Source organism: Sarcophilus harrisii, chromosome 3 (assembly GCF_902635505.1).
Source record: "Sarcophilus harrisii chromosome 3, mSarHar1.11, whole genome shotgun sequence".
NCBI lineage: Eukaryota > Metazoa > Chordata > Mammalia > Dasyuromorphia > Dasyuridae > Sarcophilus > Sarcophilus harrisii.
In genome coordinates, this window is record NC_045428.1 from 492,649,717 (window position 1) to 492,673,469 (window position 23,753).

Sequence of the window (23,753 nt, forward strand, 5' to 3'; positions counted from 1 at the left end):
ACATAGGACTTTATGTCCATTATATGCTCATAATAATCATCAGGAAGACACTATAAGCTTTACTATCAAATACATAGGTATAGGCGAAAACACCTGGAACCTATGAGTTTCCCCAAAACAGACCCATCAGTTTCACCTATTTCAGGCTGCCACGATTCTAGTGCACTGGAAGTGGTCACTCTTCCTAAGATCCCCCTATGCCACTTCCTGAAACTCCTATAGCCTATGTTCACACTCCCTATTTGTTTGCATTGGCCAATTTAATCTTGATCTTCCTAAAGCTCGGGTCTGGCCATGTCAATCGCCTTTGTGTTCAGTAAAACTCCAGTAGCTTCCTACCACTTCCAAGATCAAAAGTAAGGTCCTCCTGTTTGGAGTCCAAAGTCCTTCAGAAGCTTCCTTCTTAGATCTTTCACCCCAACCCGCATTCCCTCAACCTCCAGCTGTGAACCTGAGCAATTCTGTGACCTTGATCTCTTTGCTGTTCCTTCCACCTCTTGAATCTGGGCATTTTGTTATCTTCTGTATCTGGAATGCTCTCCCTCCTCCTCATATCCTCCTAGTTTCCCTGTCTTCCTTCAGGTGCCAGCTAAAATCCCACAAACTACAAGAATCCTTTTCCTATCCCCCTTAATTCAGTGTCTTCCTTCTGTGGATTATTTCCAATAATCCATATAGCATCTATGTGGTATATGTAGGGGGATGGGAAGAGGCAGAAGGAAAGATGCTGAGAGTCAGAGAATTTAAGAAGTTTTTTATTGTTTTTTGTATGCTGTATCCTATATTAGACTGTAACCTCTAAGAGAGCAGGGACTATCTTTTATTTTCTTTGTATCCCCACCATTTAGCACACTAACACAGAGAGCAGGGATATAGTGATTATTTATTAAATGACTCAATCTCTATATCTGACTACAGAAATTAAATATCAGCTGGACTTATTTCTTTGAAAGGAGGGACTGGTGTGGGGGAGTGTGCATGTGTGTTCCATGCGTGTCATTCTTTTTATACCTAACCCTTAGCACATTTTGGGTGCATTGCAGCTGATTAATATATGCTTACAGATTGGCTAAAATGATACTACTTTGAACAGAAATAAGGAAGTTTGAAAAAGGTAAGTTTAGAGAGGAAGTTAAGTTCTGTTTTGTATATGTTGTTTGGGACATCTCTGGACTATCCAGTTAAAATGTCCAAGGCAGGGTTAAGGGGATAAAGCTCAAGGAAAAAGACTAGAGATGGTTATACAGATCTGTGAATAATCTGCATAGAGATGATAATCAAATCCACAGGAACCCACTGAGACATAGAAAGAGAATATAGAGAGACAAAGGTACAGAGTAGTAACCCAATGGAGGGCATGATGTAGATGAGATGAAAGAACAACGAGAATGAGAAAGGGTCCAGAAGTGGAAATAGCTTCATCCCCAAAAGGGTAGTTATAGGAGTGTTAAATGCAGCAGAGGTCAAGGAAGAACACAGAGAAGAGTATCATTAGATCCAGCAATTAAAACACCATTGTTTAACTTTGAAGAGAGCAGTTTAAGTTGAATTAGATGAGAAGCCAGATTTCAGAGAATCCAGTGAAAGGAGAGAAAATGAATACAAAGTAGACACAACTTTCTCCAGGAGTTTGGATAAGAAAAGATGTCTGTTCAATGTCTGAAAGGTTCTAGTAAGTAAAGGTTATTATTTTTCAGATTGGAAAAAAAAAACATGAGCAGGGTTTAAAAGCAGTAAGGAAGAATAGGGAGAGGCTAAAGATTAACTGGGGGAGAGAAGGAAGGCAGATAATTGTGAAGGCAATCTGTTGAAGATGGAAGGGGATAAGATGGTCAAGGGTACAGGCAGAAGGCTTTGTATTAGAAACTAGAGAAAAGGAAGACAGAATGTGTGGCTTGAGAAAATCAAAGGGGAGACAGAAGCAGTTACTATTTTCTCAATAAAGTATGAAGCAAATACCTCAAGTGAAATGGTAGGGAAAGAGTATGAGAGTTTGAGGATGGATGAGAAAGCTTAGAACAGCTGCTCCATTCAGCAACATATGAGTAGGAGGAAGGAGACAGACAGTAGACTAATGCAGGGTTGGTTTTGGCAGTGTGAGTGTACAGATACAACAAGCTGCCAAGGGATCTGAGATTATACAATGGAAAGTTGAAATGGTTAGCCATAGGGTTGAAACTGTGAAGGGAGGGAAGTAGGAAAACTGCATTTTATACACTTTAAAATACTATATGAATGGTGTAGTATATGAATAGAAACAGAAGGACAGGTTTGAGAAAAGAGAAATTCAGCCTTGGATAGTTTGAATTTGCATCATTATAAAGATATCAAGCCAAAATGTCCAGAAGACAGCTGGAGAGTCAATGCATTGGGTAGTATTAAGTACCTACTATTTGAGAGATACTTCAGGTAAAAAAAAAAAGATGCTATCCCTATCCCCAGTCCCACAAAAAAAACCACATGCATTATAGGAGCTTTATTTGCTACTAGGAGAAGCAACATGTACCCAGATGATTTAACAAAGAAAATATATACAAAGCAATTGAGCTGTAGGAAACATAAAGGACCAGCAAATGGACATAATAGGATGTTTCCTGTAGGAGGTGGTATGATACTGTTTTTCCTTCTTTACTGAAAAAGGACCATGACACCAGGAAGGTAATGCCAAAAATTGCAAGTAAACTGAATTTAAATGAGGGAAGATTGCAAAAAAAAACCCCACCAGCTTCACTCTCCCTTCTACTGCCAAGTGGATCTAGTGGCAAGATATAGATCAGAATGACTGGAAATGGGGGGAGAACTTGGCCTTTTTAAACTAAGGTCTTTAACAAGTTTCAGTTTGACTGGGTTAATGCCAGATCAGTGATAAAGGGGTGGGTGAAAAGTGAGGGAGAGAACAGCCTCTTTTGGCTGGTCAAAAAAAATCTCTCTCTCTCTCTCTCTCTCTCTCTCTCTCTCTCTCTCTCTCTCTCTCTCTATATATATATATATATATATATATATATATATTCTCATCAATTGGGGTAGGGGAGAGAGAGGGGAGAGAAGACAGGAGACCCAAAGGGTTTCTGGCCACAACAGAAACTACTGCTATTTACATTCACTCAGAACCATCAGGGCCCAAGTCTACCTGGGAGGTGGTATGAGCTGTATTCTGAAGAAATGTAGGCATTCAATGAGGCAAAGGCAAGGAGGGAGTGCACTGCATGCATGAGAGAAAGCCTATGCAAAATCACAAAGACAAGAGATGGAACATCAAGTACACAGAAACGGGAGGTAAGGTAGCTAGACTGGAACATAGTAGGAAGCAGAGTAATAATGTGCAATAAACTTGGAAGGCAGGCTGGATCCAAACAGGAAAGGGCTTCCTTTTTTGGTATTTGAAACTGGAGGCAGAAGAGAACTGCTGGGGCTGGTGGAGCAGGGCAGTGACATTAGAGCTCCGAGTTTCAAGGATAGCAATTTGGCAGCTCTATGAAGGGTGTATTAGTAAGAAGAGAGACTGGAAGCAGAGACCAACAGGAGGCAAAAGTTGATGATGGCCCGACGTAGCTGTGCTGGCATCAAAGCAGAGGGGAAAGGGTAGATTTGAGATGTGTTTTGCAGACGATGGCCAGAATACAAGGAGACTAAGGTTACCTGCAGGGCTGCTAGGGGGCACAGAGGATGGGGTGCTAGCTCTGGAGTCAGGAGAACCTTGATTCAAATCCAGCTGTAGACACTTCTGAGCTGTGTGACCTTGGAGAAGTTACTTAGCTCCAGCGCCCTTCCCCCCTCAAGAGCAACTGCTTTGGGGATAATAACTGAGGCATTAGGAATGGACAGGACTATCACCAAAGGAGATAGTATAGAATGTCAAAGAATGGAAGATAAACTCCTGTAAGATGTACTTATGGGGAAATACAGGAAAAGAAATGAACAAAGGTAACATAACAAGATCTGTCAGGCAAATATCAGTGACATGGAAGCCAAGGAAGGAAAGGCACTCATAGTACAGTACTGTTCTAGGTATTGCACAAAAAGGTAAAACACACTCTCTCTCTCCCCCTCCCTCCCTCTTCCCTTGTACTTATCTATAAATTACTATAATATAAATGTGGATTAACAAGGAGAAGGGTATTCAGACAAACTCTATAGGAGCACAGAACTTTGAGACTAAGTGTAAAAGATATAGTGACAAGAGATAGCTTTATACATGATAAACATTCACATTATGGACACTCTTTAGCATTTGTATCAATGGGATATGTGGGTAGGAAAAAGAATCTCACTTGACGTTCATTCAGTAAAAAATATCTCATCATCCAGGGACTAACAGTATGACTGCATTCAGCTGGATGTTTTCAAAATAGCCTGCTCTTTTCAAAGCAGGTTTATATGTTTAAAGACTGCTGCTGTCAGAGCAAATGACTTGCGGGTATCACCAACTATTAGACTAATTTTCAGCCCACATTTTCTAATAGGCCTAGCAACTTTTCTTTGATGCTGTAAAAGATCCATGATTTCATCAGAGTGAGTACTTCCTCCACCCGTGCACATTTCAACACCTCTCTGCCTCAGTAGACAGCTTCCTAAGATGCTATGGCCAAAAATCTCTATTCTTGCATATTTTAGCCATCTGCCTGAATAGGCATGCTGCCCAAGAGAGAGGCACTAGGTCCTTGACTGTCAGGTTCCAAGATAGTGCTCCATCCATTTTCTTCTGTCTGTAACATCTCCAGACCCGCACTTCTCGTCCTGAATCTTACCCTCTGCGGAGGCTTCTTTCATTCCAATACCTTTTTTAACCAGTTCATAAACTGAAATAATTATTATTTCTCTTCTTTAATAATACACAGATTAAAATGCCTCTCATGTCACTGCCCACATGGAAGAAACTGCGAGGCTGCCTGTGGTAGAGTCCTAACAACATGCAATGGAAGGGCATTTGCAAGACTTCGTAGCATACAGAGACTGTATCTGGTTCAAATCTGATAACCATATAAGTTAGCAAAAACCTTTTGGACTGGCCACATGGTCGGAACTGGAGGTGCCTTCCAACAGCATGAGCCAACCAGAGCCTTGGCCAGATGCTCTTTGGCTGCTCTCTCTCTGACAGATCTCTTGCTCTTGGTTTGAATCCTTCCCTGATAAGCATCTGGTGAGAGACAATGTGATAAGCCTCCAAAGGCTCTAGTCAGCTAGTGCCTTTTGAAAGCACCCCCAGTTCTGGCTATGCAGCCAACCCAAAAACTCATCCTGATCAAGATGATTAAAGGGAAAGCAAAACTGATCACTTCTAATTTTGTTTCTTTCTTCTCTCCAATAGAGAAAGCTCTTTGGCCTGGAAAGGGGGAGGAAATGACTAAGGGAAAACCAAGAAGGAAAACAGGCAATAAGAGTACATACTGTCCTTGATGAGTTCAAATCATCAGGCATGAGTGAACTATATCCTAGGGCACTGAAGGAACTGACAGATGTGCTCGTTAACCCAATGTTACTGATCTTTGAAAAATGGTGAAGAAGAGAAAAAGGTCCACATGATTAGAAAAGAACAAATGTTCTCATTTTCTGAAAGAGAGAGAATGAAGTCTAAAAAGCATATTACAGAAAGCTTGACTTTGATTTCTGGCAAAATTCTAAATCATATTACTAACTTGATGATTAGTGAACCTCTAAGAAAAAGAGAGGTCACAAAAGGTGAGCATGACTTCATCAAGAAGTGGTCATGACAGACAATTTTGACAATGTCATTAAACAGGTAGAGGAGAGTAAAATATGATTTATGGAAGTCTTAGCAAAACATTTGATAAAGTCTCTCACACTTTCCTTATTGACATGAAAGAGAGATGTGGGCTAAATAATAATACAATTGGATGAATTCAAATGTGCTTGCTGTTCTCTCATCAGCTTGGAAAGAATTTTCTAATACAGTGCTTCAAGGATATAAACTTAGCCCTCTAGTAATTTACATTTCCATTAATGATTTGTATAGACATCAAAATTATCAAATTTTCACTTGAAACAGTAATAGGAAAATTAACTAACAAACTGAATTGTCCAAGTAAAAAGATCAAAGACATCTTGAAAAGACAGATATTGGGGATAAACTGAGTAACAATAGCTCACCTTTTCATTGAACTTTAATTTTTGCAAAGTATTTTTTACACATATTATCTCATTTGATCCACACAACAACCTAAAAGATAAGTGCTAGTATTATCCCCATTTCACAGAAGAGACCAAAGTACATAGAAATTAAGGCCAAATTTATAAAATTTGTAAATTTTCAAGGTGGAATTTGAACCCAGATATTCTTAATTCCAAATCTACCTCTCTATCCACTGAACAACATTATTCTTGAATTCAAAAACTCAACTTCATAAATATGGGGATGGGGTAGATTATAACTATACAATATAGTAATTCTGAAAAAAGATCAGACAGGATGATGGGGGGGAATAATGGATTACAAGTGTAATGAAGCAACAATACTGAAATGAATTAAAAAGAGGAATAATAAAAAGTAAAAGGAAGATAATACTCTTGATATAGTGTTCATCAGGAATATTGTTTTTAGCTTAGAGCACAGCATTTTAGAATGTATAATGATTCACTGGAAAGTTATATATTACCTGGGTACCTATTTTGTTTTCGTTTTTTCTTTATTTGCTTTGAGGCTAGCCTCCTATCTTGCCTCCATTGGAAGAGCAGAAATCCTTAATGTGCTAGATTTTCTCAGTTTTGAAAAGCATCACAGCAGCTTGGACCTTCTTGGTTTCAACCTGGATCTGTTTCATCCTTTTTAGGACATACAGCAGTCCCCTACTTGGGAGTACTGTCAGATGTGTTGCTGGCCTCCAATTAGTTTTAGTCTGTTGTAACTCCTAGAAATCAAGCAATTCATCAGTCTCAGGCAACAAGCCTCAACACATCTAGCCATGTATTTATTAATAAGTGTCCCCCTCCCCTTATTGAGGGCAATAATTGGTTTTATGGGGTGTTTTATGGTTTGTTTTTCACAGTATTCCCAGCCCTTAGCAAAATATCTAGCATGTGATAAACAATAAATACTTGTTGACTGATTCCCAGAGGATAATCTAGATAGCCAGACTAAAAATGAAGGCCTCAAGTTCATGAATCAATTGAAGAAAACAGGTATAAAGCTATACTCAAATCATTAGAAGGGCAACTTCAGAGAACAGTAATTAAACTTGCACCACTTTGCTCTTAAGGGCAGATAAAAGGAACTCACAGAAATTGGGAAGAAACAAAGGCTTGATATAAGAAAAAACTTCCTAACAATTAATTATACAAAAGGATAACGGGCTGCTTCCAGATAACCAATCATCTATTGAATAGATTGTAAGGGATTTCCCATAGTAGAAGAGGTTTATATAGTCACTAAAGGTTCATCTAACTGAAATTGAGAGCATGTGATGTTTAATAACTTTAGACAGTCCACACATTTGACTATAATGTGTTCTTAGAGATGATTTTACAAAGTAAATCATTATATTCATGAAGTAAAATGCATTTTCCCAAAGAGAAAGTGTCAAAATTGAGGGGTCATGTTTCCAAACCAAGAACTCAACATGACAGAATTCATGTACATGATGAATAATATTATAAAAAATAAATATCGAATTATGAACATTTATAATTATTACAAAGAATAAAATAATGTTCCAAGTATTATAAACTGGCATAAATGTACCATATGCATTATTATTCAAGGGATACCAAATGTACTATAAAGCGTTCTTTTGGCACAAAAACATTGCAAATCTATTTTATCATAAATCTGACCTAAAACTAATATACTCACTATAACAAACATTAAATATTTAATTAAGCTTCATTTTGCTTTCCTTTTAAGAAAAATTTAGAAGGGCTTTCGGAGAATGCTTTAGATAACTTACATAACTTGAAAACATAAACTCTATAAGGAAATTCAAACTAGTACCTTTCTTTTCTATGAATAACTTCTCTGGTAGAAACAATGTTGTTGAAAATAATTCCACTGTTAGCACCCAGCTTTTTAAAACTACCAGAAGTTCTGTTCTTTGGGCACTAGGTGGTGGGCTCCTATGGCAATAAATTGTAAATTAAATGAAGAAATGAACCGAAAACTAAAACTGAGCTGTTAATGTATCCAGCTGAATAAATGAAGCAGAAAGATTCCAAAAATTCAAAAGAAAGCAGGCTTGCTATAAAGGCAAAACTTCAGCTAGTTGAATTGTTTGGTTAAGTGAGGTTATACCTTCATCCACACTTCTGTGCTACTTTGAAAAGATATAGTATAGTAGCAACGCAAAAATAGTTCACATACAATAAAGTGTTTATACTTTCTGCTTTGGGAAATACAATATCATTAATCTAACAGTCATTTTTTTTAGTGATTCAGCATCTTGAGTTACACAGACTTAAGATGCAACTTGTCAAGAATATTATAGAGCCCAAATTTTTGAATTGTGAATCATGACCCTATAGATGGGGGGGCTATAAAATTATGTTGTTATCAGTTAATGGTTGTATACCTATATACCGAGGGTCATGTAAAAATTTTTCGGGAGAAAATGGGTCCTGAGCAGAAAAAGTTTAAGTAGCCTTGATACAGAGGGACTTAGAAGATAGAGATCAAATCTACCTTAATATAAATAGCCAGTAGATTCCTTCTTCAATTGTTTTCCGGTTAGGTCATTGGCCAATCAGAGGGAACTTCAAATTTATTCAGGGACAGCAAAATTCTCTGATATTTATCTTTAAAAGGACAGCTTACTTCAAGCTTCAAATAAGTTGCTGTTCAGTCATTTTTCAGCTTGTCCAACTCTTCATAAGCCCCTTTGGGGTTTTCTTGGCAAAGATACTAGAGTGGTTGGCATTTTGCTTCTCCAGCTCATTTTACAGATGAGGAAACTAAGGCAACAGACTTGCCCAGGATCACCCAGCTACTAAGTATCTGAGGCCAGGTTTGATTTCTCAAATTTCTCAAATTTCTCAAGTGTTCCCCCATTCCTAAGCCACATAATTCAACTCAACATTTATTTATTCCACCTACAATATGTAAGACATCATATGAGGCACAAAATATGTGGAGAAAAAATAAGAAGGTCTCTACCCACGAGGAGCTGAAAATTTAAAAGGGAGATGAAATGGCATAGAGCACCAGCCCTAAAGTCAGGAAGACCTGAGTCCAAATCTGGTCTCAGATACTTAACACTTCCTAGCTGTGTGAGCCTCAGGAAAAAAAAAAAAAAAAAAAAAAAAAAAAAAAAAAAAAAAAAAAAGGATGGCACTTGAACTGGACCATCAAGACAGATAAAGATTTCAACAGGAAATGATTACTAATGATCAAAAGATGTAGACTTGAAAGCAATCCCCACTACATCATCTTTACAGCTGAGAAAGCCCAAGGCCAGGAAGTTCAAGGACTTGCTCAAATTGTTCATAATAATTCTGAACTCAGCTCCTCTGACTCAGTGTTCTTTCCAGTGGAATAGGTGGAATAGGCAGTTCTAGGAATGTGAGATGCCTTAAGCAAATCATGGAGAATGAAATGCCTAAAGCATACAATGAACAAAGAAAGAGAAAGGGGACCCCATTTTGGGGGAAAAAAGTGTGTGTGTGTGTGTGTGTGTGTGTGTGTGATGGGGGGTGTATAAGCTTTTTGAGGTGTAATGGCAGGGAACTGAGGTTACCATTTCTTATTTGAATCATTTCAGAACTATGACTTTAATCTTTAATGGGGTACTTGTCCATTGGGGGATGCTAGAATAAATGAGGGAATATGAATGCTAGTGTATGTACTATAATAGTAAAGGGGATGATTTTTAAAAATATCTGGGAAGATAAGAACTTATTCAGAATTAGGTGAAAACCAGGAGAACCTTCTTTTGGGTCAGCCCTCCATGGAACTTTGTCTCAGGATGTCTTTCCTCTTAACCCCCCCCTCATACCACATAGTATCTCCCCTAACTGTACTATGCTTCCCAACCCCACTTCTCCTTCTAGCTAACTCTTTTAGGGTGCTAGGCCCCTTTCAGGATTTAGCCTACCAGCTTAAGCCTGCCAACCTCATGGAGTACACTTTTCTAATGGGTAATTGTGAGCTCCACTGAGGAACTTGTCTTTCATATGCTCTCCCACTCTATTTCATATTTACCATCCCCGGTGACTATTGTATCCCTTCATTTTGTCTATAACCTATTCTCTTAAATAAATATACCTTTTTACCCCCCCCCAAAAAAAAAATTTCCTAACTTGCTTGTATCCCTTCCTTAATGTAGGCTAGCTATTACTCTGATTTGGACATGTGAGTCTGCTGCCCTAAAATGTTGGAGAAGAGGGATGACGAGTTGCCCTGTTTCTTTCCCTTCCCTAGAGTGTTTTTCTTTAAGTCTTCCCTTATGTGAGTCAAAATGTGCTAGGATAAAAGCTTACTACTATCATCTTGAGCTGTGCGTCCCCATTAACATGTAAGCTTCTTGAGGATAGAAGTTGTCTTTTTGCTTGTATTTGCACTAAGTTCAGTGCCTGGTACACAGTAAGTCTTTAATTAATCAATACATGCTGACTGATTTAACAACTTGGAAAAAAAAATTTAAGTGCTCCGCTCAATGAAATAACTACAACTCCAGAAGCTTAAAGATGAAGTTTGCTGCTAACTGCCTAACAGAGAGTTGATGGGACTTATTTGGGGACAGAAGAATGAATGCTTTTTTGGACATGGCAAATTTGTGGATTTCTTTTTCTTGACTACACTTAAACATGGACTAGACTTTTTATTTTTATTTTTTAAAGGAAGGTGGAATTTGGGAAGGGAATGAGGGAAACTAGGCATAGCATTGTCATCCCCACCACTGAAGAAAAAGGAAAATTTCAAAAGAAAATAGGCTTATTGAAGTATTTCTTTTTAAATGCACAGAAGTACAAGGAAGTTCAAAATGACTTACTGATAAGCAAGATAGTTTTGACTTTATTTTATACTTATTTTTTAAAGTAATATTTTGTTTCATGTAAAATTTTTTTCTATTACTTTGTATATGCATTAGTTTGGGGGTATCTTTATATTTAGAATTTATTTTTAATTGACTTTTAAAAGTCTCCTGTTATGTGTTTAAAGGCTAGTTAAATGCTTTTATGAAACTACTTACCACTATACCTCTTGAGCTAGTCTGCTTCCTTTCTGGATGTCTCTAATTGTAATGAAGCTTTCTGTTATTAATCAAACTTAAATCAGACTCTCTGTAACTTTCTCCCACTTCTCCAAATTCTATTCCTCATTCCCAAACAGAATACTAAATCTCTCTTCCAAGGAACAATCCTTCAAAGCCAAATTAGTTTTTAAGTAGTAACATCAATTTTAGAATGCAGGGTTTTTTGATTCTCAGTCCAGTAGTTTTTTGGGGGGAAGGGTCAGCTAAGTGGCACAGAGAATAGAATAATAGGGCTGAGATCAGGAAAACTCATTTTCCTAAGTTGAAATCTGTATTCAGATGTTTCCTAACTGCGTCACTGTGGTAAAGTCACTTAACCCTGTTTGTCTCAGTTTCCTCATTTATAAAAATGAGCTGGAGAAAGAAATGGCAAATTATTCCAGAATTTTTGTCAAGAAAACTCCATATGGGCCCATAATGAGTCAGAAATGAGAAAAAATACTGAACAACCAACAACAACAGTTTTTACATTTCCCATTATTTTCTTTTTTTTTTTTTCCATAAAGTTCTCCATTTACTCAGTCATCTTTCTTTTTTCATTGATACTTGACTATATAAAGAGCCTTTCTGTATTATTTTGCATTGTATTTGCATGTTATAATTATTTTGTATATTGATTAATAGACTTTTCATGTAAAGCAACCAACAAACATTTGTTAAGGTATTACTATGAGCAAAGCACATTGAGATAGTAGGTCGGGGGACACAAAGACATCTATGATCTCTTTCCAGCTAACCCATAAATTCTTTGAGGGTAAGGTCCACACATTTTATTGCTTTGTCTCTCCAATTCACCCCTACAACAATGATATGTGTGTGAATCAAAAAGTAACTTACGATATTTTGCAATTAAGCTATATGTCAAATATATTCTCAGGGATCTTGATATTGATTAAACATTGTTTAAAAAAAATAAAAAAAGGAAAAAACAGTTCCCACTTACATTCCAAAAGATATTGCTCCCTGGGCAAGTTCCAAAAGAAATCTGCTATGATACAATAGGCATTGAAAACAGCCCTTAATTTGCAAAGCATGCCCTCTAGTGGCTAAAGAATTCCTCCTAGGTATTACTACTACAATTTAGAAAGTAATACGCAGAACAAGTAGAATGCTATAAATTACAGAATTTTGGGTAGCAATTGGTAACCAAGAGATAATAAAGCTCACACTTGGATTCCTGAACATGCCTTCTATAAAAAAAATAATATTAAAACATTTCTTTCCCACCAATTTCCAGTGTTAATTCAGAAAAGATTACCTCTTATATTAAGCATTTGGAGAACAATACACAGGTTATTTATTACTGTTGTTTAAAGGCCTTTACAGATCCCTTTCCATCTTATTAGTCATCCCTTTCTCTTCATTTACACCTGTTAGAACAATCACAACAATAAAAACAGTACATTTGCCTCCTAACTGGACTTATTTCCAGTCTCTTCCTTCTCTAGCCCTCGCTCCATTGAGCTGCCAGTGTAATTTTAAAGCACCGTTCTGACCATATCATTCCACTGATTAAAAATGGCCACTAGTTCCTTATTGCCTCTAAGATAACCTGGCATTTAAAAACAGCCCACTTTTCCAGATTTATTTAAATCTGATGGTGGGGAATTGGATATATTTTTTTTTTTTTTGGATCTGCTTATTTTTTTGGTTTTGGAATCTTTGTATTTCTAGCACCTAGAAGGGTGCCTGAAAACTTAGTAAGCCTGCTGACTGATCAAATGGCTATTCCCTTTCACAAATTTTAAAATCCTGTTTACAAATACCAGCTCCACAGCCTGCATGACTGTCTTCTGATTTTCTGTGCTCCACATGGGGAATGTGTTCTTTGTTGACTGTTTCTTTAAAATCCTCAGCTACTCTCAGTTTATGTGGTACTTCCCACAAAAAAAAAACAAAAAAAAAAAAACAAAACCAAAAACAAAAAAAACAACCTTCTTAGATTACTCTAACTTCAATTACTCTCATTCTTCAAAAACAACAACAACCCACCACCTCTGATTTCCTTCATTAAAACTGCTCCCATGTTTCTATTAGCTTTTATTTCCATAACTATAACACAAGCTGCCGCCCACAGTAGAATATAACCTGCTGGAAGTCAGATTTTCTCTATCTCTGTATCCCATTTAGTATAATGTAACTCGATTAGTGCAATGCTTTGTGCATAGTAAGCCTTTCCATATTTATCAGACTGAATTGCATATAGATATTCTTAGAACAGTTGTCCAGGGCCCGATCCACATGGCTACATGTCATCAATATTTCAAGGATCAGTTACTTTATCAGTGTGGAGAACCCCTCCAGCAACACAGATCACAACTCCAGCTAATGAGTAGTAAGTAGGCTTCACATGAGTTGCTGCAGATTTAAAAATTCATCACCTATGGTTGGCAACCTTATGGTATTAGTCTATCCAAAAAAAGTTAGTTCCCCACATAAGAGGCAAGATCTCTACATACTATTTAAGCCCTTCCTGGAAGGTCTTCCACTTTGGTAGAATCTGAAGTGTGTAGCTTTCAAGAGCATAGAGTCATTTTTATATTATGATGTCACATCTGAGTAAAATTTTGATGGAAGTACTAGCACCAGCCCCTCACAATATAGATGCATGCAATGAATTCAGAGCCTCGAGGGCCAGCAGGAAACTTATTTTTCTATCCTCTATTCCTCTGCTTAATATATATTTTTTAAAATTCTCACCACCGCCACCTCTATCCCCTTCGGGGCAATCCTTGGATTTGATGGCTTCTCTTAGAAACATGCTATTTGATCATAGTATTTTTTTCCACACTGATTCACACATGGCAAGGTATACATGCAACTCTTCAGCTTGTCAAATTGGAATTCAATTTCTAGGCTCCATATGATTATTTTAATCTGATTCCTTTGAACAAAAGTTAATCTCTTATTATAGTTCAATTCATAAGTAAAGATATTTTAATATAGTCATAGTTCTTAAGGTAAGTTAAGTCTTTTTTTCAATTGTTACTTATCTTTGGGTGACAGCTATGACGAATGGCTGGCATAATTTATTTTTGCTTTGCAGATGGGTAAGAGCGAAAATCTTATACACTGTCTATGCAGTTTTTTTATGAATTCATAAATTTTTTAGCTTAGAACATCGGATTAGATGTTGAAGAATTTAAGTTGACAAGAAAGAAGTAAATTGTATTCTGATTTAGTTTGTATAAGGTGAAACGCAATTCATAAAGTTTGTGTTGGTAATTTTGCATTGCTTTAAGAGTTAAATTTCCTACATAGGAGTTGACAGTCATTTCGGTATGTGTTAGACTTGAACTCCAGAGAGAATGGAGAAGGTCTGCCACTGATTTTCTGTATAAAAACAATGTCTGTCACCTTCTGAAAGAGGACTTACACATTATAGCCTGCCAGGCAACAAAATCATATACACACTCTCTCAAATCACCTTTCCCTTTTAATCAATGCTGTTACCTACCGAGATTGGCCTATTTCTCTTTAAAGCTTTCATGGTATGAAATTATAATTTGGGGTGTTATCCCAATGTCACCATTTTGAATTATGTTATAACTCGTGAGAATGACATTTTTTTCAATCACCTGCCTAATCTAACTTTTGGATGCAAAACAAATTTCCTAGTTTTCCCAAACCTCACTGAAGAGCCTTGATTTGCCAATATGGTCCATTCTCGGGTATAGTAAACTTTCAATCAACTACAGAGGGGTCATCTTTAAAGAATTATTAACTAAACAAAATGGGGAAGCTGCTTATTTAACTCAATTCACTATCTCACTCATCAAATCTAAGGAATATTTCTTGTTTTTGTCACCAACATAAGGAAGGTGTGAACCATAAAAATGAAAGCTCAACATATAAAGAGTTTGTGCACAAATATCTGAAGTGATGCTGTCTATCTTAACATAAATGAAAGTCAGAAAGAAGAAAATAAAAAAGACAGGTTAAAGAATATGGGCAATTTTCCAGACCCTTCTGAATAAGTATGGCCTTATTCATTTTGTTTGAAGTACTGAAAGTTATCAGAAAAAACAACATACATACATACATACATACATTTAAACATGTACAAAAATACATTTTTTTGCAAATTGAACTTTTTTATATTGCTTATTGGATTGGTTCAGATTAAGTTCTTTACTATTTTCTTCCATCAGCATGAATAACTCAAAGTCAGCTGAATCTAACGTTGGATCTAACACCGTAGGAAACTTAGGCTGGGTTAGATAATACAACCTCAGATGTGCAGTGATCCCTTTTTGTCCTTCCTTTCCCCTCAAAATCCCAATCATGTCAGTAGGCAGCTTCATCAAAGACACTGGGTCACTGGAACAACAACTGACTACAGAGCATATCTCTAACTCCCTACTAGGTGATTGCACTTAGGTATTACACTATCACCTCAAACTTAACATATTTAAAGTCGATCTTATCATATTTCCCACAAAAAAAAAAGTAGATTCCCTTCAGAAGTCTATCTTGTCCATTGTACTATCATTTTCTCAGATGTTGTTGCTCAATGATTGTTCAGCCATGTCCTACTCTTCATGACACTATTTATAGTTTTCTCAGCAAAGCTATTGGAGGGTTTGCCATTTCCTTCTCCAGCTCATTTTACAGATGAGGAAATTGAGGCAAACAGGGCTAAGTGACTTACCCAGGGTCACAGTTAGGCTCCTTTTTTTTTTTTTTTTTTTTTTTGATAATCCTAAATTATTGCTGCCATACCTAGTCAGGTTGCAAGCCTGAATTGAAAAAGAAAGCAAAAGCCCTCAAAATAAAACCAAGAAAGACAATCCTTTGAACTCCTTTTTGTCTGAAAATAGTCCTTCTTTAGTCTTATTGCTTATCTAAATTGTAGTCCAAAATTTTCTTTTAAACTCCCATCATCAATCATTATCATTAGTCTCAATCCCCATCAAATCATCTCCAGGGAAGCCATTTCACAAAACTAAAAAGGAACTGAGGAGCTGAAATGAAAAGATTCATTTCAGCATCATATATACCTATAATATCATTGTTGCTTGCCATGAAAATCTACTAAAGCAAGACTGAAAAGGTCTAGATGGGGCCTATGTGTCATTATTTAACTTTGGGGATATTTGTGCCTTGTCTTCCCAAATGGAATACAAGTTCTCTATTTGGAATGGAATACAATCTCTAAGAAGAGAAATCATATATACCATGGAATTTTATGACAATTATGACTCTATTATTATTGTCAACAAGAGCTATTCAATAAATATTCATTGCTTTATTTTTGAGGTCAAAAGTCACAGAGATTTTAACCTCTGATTTTCCATTTGAGAATTTACCCTGTGGGGAAAACTAGAGAAACAGATCACATGACACTTTCTCAAACAGGGCAATGACTACATCAAAATGTCACCAACAGCTACCCACTGATCTGATGCCTACAAACCCAGCTTGTTCAAAAGCTCTGGCCTCCAGATTACACCACGAAGGATCGCTTCCATGCTGACCAAAGAAATATACACTAAATTGGACTTCTCAACGGCGCTGGTTTATGAGCCCTTCAGAGCCAAACAGAAAAAACAAGGACAGAACTCATCAAAGAGCCCAAGTACTAAAACAAGAGCGAGGAAACATACAAGACATACCCCCATCTCATCCATAAATTTAATATGATTTTCTTCTCCTCTGAAAATGTCAAGGCTCAGCAAGGGACAGAACAAGGTTAAGAGAATCTGACAGTAAGGACTGGATGGAGTTGAAAGCTTAAGTCTAGCAAGTTTATCTACACCAGCACAACTTCTCCTGGCATCTTTCCAAGCAAGCCCGTGGCCCTCCAGCTGCATATTAGCAACAAAAAAACAACCCTCATACTGTCCTACTACACCTCACAATGCGCATGGCCCAGCTGGCTGGGTCTGAAGAATTTTGTCAAGCTGTCTTTAATCTTTAGCTTTGTATCCACTAGTACAACTGAACTGGCAAGCACTTAAATTACTGTTATTTACGTCCTGATAGTTTTGTTATTCATCTCAGAGGAACAGTCTTTGTGTTAATACTGGGCAACAGTAACATAACCAGTCAATGATTGGCTAAGGTGCTGCTATCTTTATCTTATGATCACCCCTCCAATTCAGTGAAGTATTTTCCTTGTTCTTAAATGTATTAATATGATTTTTTAAAGACATTCACTTACAAAAGAAAAGGCTACACAGTTGCATGTTATATTTTGAAAAATCAACACAATATGAAGAGGTTTAAGAAAGCTCATATTCCATGCCTATCTATTTTGTGGGAATCATGCCTGCAAAATGTTAATGTGATCTATCTATATGTATGTATGTATATAAAGAGAGGAGAAAGAGAGAAACAGAGGCAGAGAGAGAGAAAGAGAGAGAGACAGACAGACAGACAGACAGACAGCGAGAGACAGAGAGATCCATCTCTTTCTTTAGTCTTTATATTACATCGCACTTCTTAAGTCCAGTTCCTTTCTTTATTTTTGTAAGACTTATTCTCTACAAAGACTCTTGCCCAAACCTAGCAAAATGAAAATGACCAACAAAGTGTTCCTCTACTAATAAAAGCATTCTTAATTCATATCATTCCTTTTATAAACATATAAATAATCCAATCTATACTTTGTAAAAATAAAAATGATTTCCTTTATAAAGCTTCCCAGACATCCACATTATAAGAAGAGCCTCTCTCATAATTTATCTCTTTGTTTTATTGTTGTTGTTGTTATTGCTGATTCAGGACACATAAATCTTTTTTAACCATTTGAAATCCTGCTAATGACAACTACAACACAAACTGTACCTACCTCTCCCTTCTCCTCACAACCACACAACCAGATTAACAGATATCTTCTAATTCTCCCCTCAAAAATTCTTTGGCAGATCCTATAAACTGTTTTCAGGTTGACTAACCATTTTTTCATTTCAAGCAATCTTTAAAAGTCTCTTCATTCACTGACAGTCATAGCATAATTCAAATTCTACCCCCACCTCAAGCCCAACAACAACAAAATAACTCTATTAGTTTTCACACTTGTCCAATAGGTTCTCAAGACCAAGCAAGCAGACAACTCCGTAACCCTGAGAACATTGCTAAGGTCAGTAGGAGTGTAATGGGGGATGTGGCAGGTGAAGAACGAGGTAGATTACTAAATCTGAGTTGAAAAATGGCCATTTTTCTGCTAGCACATACCTGAATTGACTACCATTAGTGATCCTACTAGTTCTGTCAATTTTCTTTTCTCAAAGAAGAATTAGTTGATAGTTATTTAGGCCTCGTACTCAGAGGGAATACAAGGCAGTTGATGATCCCATCCAACAGCCTCACATATTAATACATTTTGCAGCTGTTAAAATCACAGAACGTTGCAATTAGAAGGAAACTCAGTGTTATCTAATTGAACTACTTTGTTTTACAACTGAATAAAAAAAAAATTTAAGGAGGGGGAAAGTGACTTTTCCAAGGTCACTCAGAAAATAAGTGGCAGTTCAGAATTCATACACAAGCTGCCTGGCACGTGTCCAGCTCCCTTCCTTAACTATTAGGCTCATCCATTCAATAACTTAATGAGACTGACGTAAATCTGTGAGCAGGTGTGCACAATATGTTGTTTTCATCTCCCCACTTGGCGTTATTAGCACCTCCCATCATTCACTTTGGCAGGTCATTTCTAATATTAGCATCATACTCAAGCTGCATACTAGAGAGAGCCGTGTCAGGGCTTTCTGGTATACAACTTCTAAGGTAATAGAAGACTTATTTCATCATGTCTTTTGACAATTAACCTCATGGTCTTAAAAGTAGAGCATATCAACTTCTTTTTTTGTGTGACATGAGAAGACTTTTAATATTTTTATGTATATTTTATTTATTAAGTATGTTATTATGACATTTTTATCCATAGTGAGACAAGTACAATGCCTTTGGAACAATGGGACACATGGTACACACACATGCATACATACATATGTGTGTATGTATGTTTGGATGGATATTTTACCTGTATCAAAACAGATGTTGCAGAATATTTGTTAAGTTTAAAAAATCCACCACGTTTTTCAAGTAAGGCGAGTTTAATGCCCTCACTTTTCTGCTATGCTACAACAGTTTTACATCTTTGTTATGTGCATCTAAAGTCAGTTTCAGGACTATTCACAATGTCAATCATATATTACAGCTAAACTTTAACCAATAGCATTGCCCATTACAGACATCTACAACCATTTTAAAAAGAAAGAAAAACACAAGAGAAAGTGGTACATGAAATAATAAGTTCCATATAATGCTCGGCTACTTTTTAATACCATGTTATGTACTTTGAAATCAGGTTCTTCAAAAAATATATTCAGGAACTGATGATTTGGGATGCACAGAAACATGGGGATACAGAGTTAATTATATCAAGTAAAAAAGGAAATCAAATCAAATATCTGGAATAAATGAACTCCTCCAACTGATATCTGAACTACAGATTCAATGAGGATGTTGACACAGGAAATACAAGATGTGACCAGTATATTAAAATCACATATGACTTTGTGATTTCAAGATAAACTTTAACTTCCACAATCAAGTTGTACAAGTAAAAAGCCTTAATGTCACTGATAAGTTTTCCAAGTTTGCTAATAAAGATGGTAAATTACTTAGGCTGAAATCTGTCATTTGTTAATCAAATTTAATAGTTATTTCTTCCTGCAGACACATTCAGAAGACAAATTATCAATTTCTGTAAATCATAATTAGTTCTGAGGCAGGTTCCAATTCTCCTAAAGATTAGCTCAGTGCAATTTAAATTAAAAGCACTCAGCTACCATACAAGTTGTAGCAGAACCTTTGCCTTCATTAAGGTGCTTGAAATCCTGGGTTATGACCACTTGAAGATTTGCAGTAATAATTCAAAATACTTTGCTATATTCGCTGAAGCCAATTTTTACTTAATACACAGACAAAACAGAAAAAGTAGACAAGTCCTGAAAGTCCCTTTTTTTTCCCCTATCTGCTATGGTTTCCCCATAATGAGCAGACCGTATTGTTACTCTTGAGTCTCCCTGTCCAATCTCTAATTTTCTTTAAGAATGGGTTAGTGCCAGGAGGAAAATTGCTCACCATTGCTGTCGAGGTACTTATTTAAAAAGAAATAAAACATGATTAATTTCAAGTGCCTCACAATTAAAAATATGATCAGAGGGTCATTTGAGCAATTTAGTTACACTGGGAAGGGTCAGAGAACTATGAGGTTTGAGAAACCTCAAGCTAAACACTCAGTATATATATTTATTGTCACTGGAAGCATATTAGATTATTAAAAGGGACATGCTAATGTGACATTTTGCCATTACAAAAGAAACTCAGTACTAAAATTAGAGCATAAATCAGGCAGATATGCCTCTAGAAATGCAATCAACTTTGTCTTCTACTCATCTTCCTCCATGTATTAAGGGGTTATGCTAAATTCTATTTTGTATTTATTTGTTAACTATATGTATTGCTTCCCTTGGAGTTCACTCAGTATAGAAATTCAGTTGCATTTCAGCAAAACATTTAGCTTAATGCAGATAAAACAAGGCGATTTAGGGCATCAGAAAAATATACTTAAAAATCAAGATGGAAAAATAAACTTATTAGTTCTGAATGTTTATCTAGATTACATTTCATATGCAAGGCACTCTTCAGTAAAGCTCTCTTTTTTTATTTGCAAGCCTGCTTCTATACTCATAAAAGTCCAAATTGCCCTGGAAAAAAGCAGTACAACCCAACCACTTCTGTTCACAAAACAATGGCTAGTTTGGGGGTGTAGATGCAGACAACATAAAGTAAATCACTGTCATGAAATAATAATTAGAATTGTAAAAATAACCTCCACTGCCTCAGCTGACTAATGCACAGTGCCTGTTAGAGCCCATATTTCACGTCTGGAAGTCACTAAATGAAATTAGCACTTTCTCTCCAAAGGCAGACTGTTGGTATTTTTGCCTGGAAGGAAAGGGAAACCATTTCATACCCTCTTACTAATCCAAAATAGCAAAAACTCGTCATCTTTTTTGCTTGAAGGAAAAACTGTTAAGAGTTTAGCGAGTAAGAAGATCATGGTTCAAATGCAACAACAGCCTCTCCTCATTAACAGTAATTCATATCTTATTTAAGATTTTATATTATATTTATATATATATATATATATGTGTGTGTGTGTGTGTGTGTGTGTGTGCGCGTGTGTGTGTGTGTGTGTGTGTGTGTGTGTGTGTTATATTGCATTTAACCTAACTTTAACATATTTAACATGTATTGGTTTACCTGCTATCTAGGGGAGAGGGTGGGAGGAAGGAGGGGAAAAGTTGGAACAGAAAGTTTTGCAAGGGTCAATGTTGAAAAAATCCCCATGCATATGTCTTATAAATAAAAAGCTATAATAATAATATATATGAGATTATATATGTGTACATATATAATTGTAGCAAGGTAATTTAGTAGTTAGGACTCTATATTAATGATGCCAAGGTCAGAGAGCTTCTTTCCACATAGGCCAGTTAACATTGTTCTTCTTTCTGTTTCTTAACTAACCACAGCCAACTAATCATTTTGCAAATGATGTGCTACTTACTGGTCAAAATGAAAATGAAGAAAAGGAAGGGGTGCAGATTTACTTTATAGGGAAGAGGGGAGAAAACTGACATTTAAAATGTTTGTTTAAGTTGGTAGTTGTCATCTTGTACAAGAAGAACAGCATCTTTACTCATCTTGGAACCAACCAAGGGAATTATAGAAGCAGGTTAGTTCAACTGTACTAACTTTCAAATCAGTCAGCTAAAGCATCATTAGTGAATTCAACATTGAATTTCAAGCCTTAAAAGAAGTTCCTGCATTAGTAATTAACATTTTCTTTGTTTTGAATTCAATGAATTCCTATCATCCTTCAACACTGTTTAGCTAAAGCAAACAAAAACAAAACAAAAAAAAAAATCACATTATTCTTTCTAAGCCATATAAAAGTGATCTGGGAAGTCACGTTTTAAATCACTATCATGGATTAGCTTAAGGCAATTATTTCACTTGCTGCATTCTTTTACAAGAACTTAAAAAAAAAAAAAAATCAAGCCTCTTGCCTAACAAGAAAAATGAAATCCCATTAGTTGTGTCTCCAGTGTATATTAACATTCCTTTTGTTTAGAAAGGTTAATATCCCCCAAATAAAGGAGCATACAGTGCCTGTTAAAATAATTACATCATGACATTTTAGAAAGGTTGGCAAATAGACGTGGTTGCAAGCATTGAAACAAACAAAAGTAAAAGCAAGTAGTTCTTAAATTATCTATGACTTTAAAAATGGAACATACTGGAAAATTGTGCCATGTTGGTAGTCTTAAAGGGATACATAATTTCTCTATGACTTGGAATCTGTCTCTCTTCTCTTCCTTCAGTGTTTTAACTTTAATACTCCAAAGTAAGGAATCATTCTCTGAAAAGCAAACTTTCAACTGAACAAAACAAATGTACTAGCAGGTCAAGAGCTGTTAGTGTAGGGAAGGTACCAATAAGAATTCAATGATTCCAGGCCATCAAATCTATATAAAAAAAAGATCCAAGAATCATTGTTGAATTGGACTTATCTAATCCAAAATATTCATTTAATAGATAAGGAAATCAAGACATTCATTAAAGTTAAGTGATTTGCCCAAAGTCACACAATCATCTAGTAACTCAATTTTTGTACGGGGCTGCCTTCTCATTCCAAATCTGGCATGCTCTATACTGTAACATTTTGACTAGATCTGTATCCCACCTCTACCACGAACTTCTAAAAAAGTATAAATTGTAGATTTCATAGTCAAGGATTATTTTTTTTCTTCTTGGGAAAGCTATAAGCTTCACAGCACTAGTAAAGGCAATTAAAGTCTCAGCAAATTGTTCTCCTAATACTAGAGAGAAAAATGTTTTTCAAACTTTTCAAGAGCAAAGCATGCTCCTCTAACCTTACTACTGAAAAAGCAGAGGGAAACAATTCTCTGTATAAAGTAAAAGTTACTATTATTACTGTACCTGCCCAAATGGGCAAATACTTATCGAAAACATAAAAACTTAAATCTTACCTGGTTATCCAATTTTGACTTTCTAGGGCATAAGCCATCTTTGGAAGCGCTGGGGAGGGGGAATGCAGGACACTAAGAGCAGTGGAGGAAAGGAGGAGGGAGAGAGAGGGGAGACTGATTCTCACATTGCCATTTAAACTCAAAGAAAGCTTCCCTCTGTGAGTTAATGATAGGCCAACCTCTGAACAGCAGGTCAGGGAATCTAATTGAACAAGTACTTTAAGAGGCTTATTAATATTCCCAAAAGTCATGGAACGCTTTCCATCAGCAATCCCAATAATACCAATAACAAATTGTGCACATGCACTGATGAAAAGGCCACTGACTTAATGGGTCTCAGAGAGAGAAAAGTTTTTTTTCAAAATGTTCCTCAATCAAATTCAAGGCACTGCTGAAAGAATCCAGAACCGCTATACACATATATTCACTATATACAGGCAAAGAATTAAATCTGATGAGATTACCTGCGGGTCGGGCCCAGGCC

General features: G+C 36.3%; 1 protein-coding gene across 6 annotated transcripts in view; it reads right to left on the bottom strand.

Annotated features, from left to right (window-relative positions):
- Positions 1 to 23,753, bottom strand: part of CADM1 (cell adhesion molecule 1) — a 348,388-nt gene that overhangs the window by 168,861 nt on the left and 155,774 nt on the right. The gene's annotated exons all lie outside the window — the stretch shown is intronic.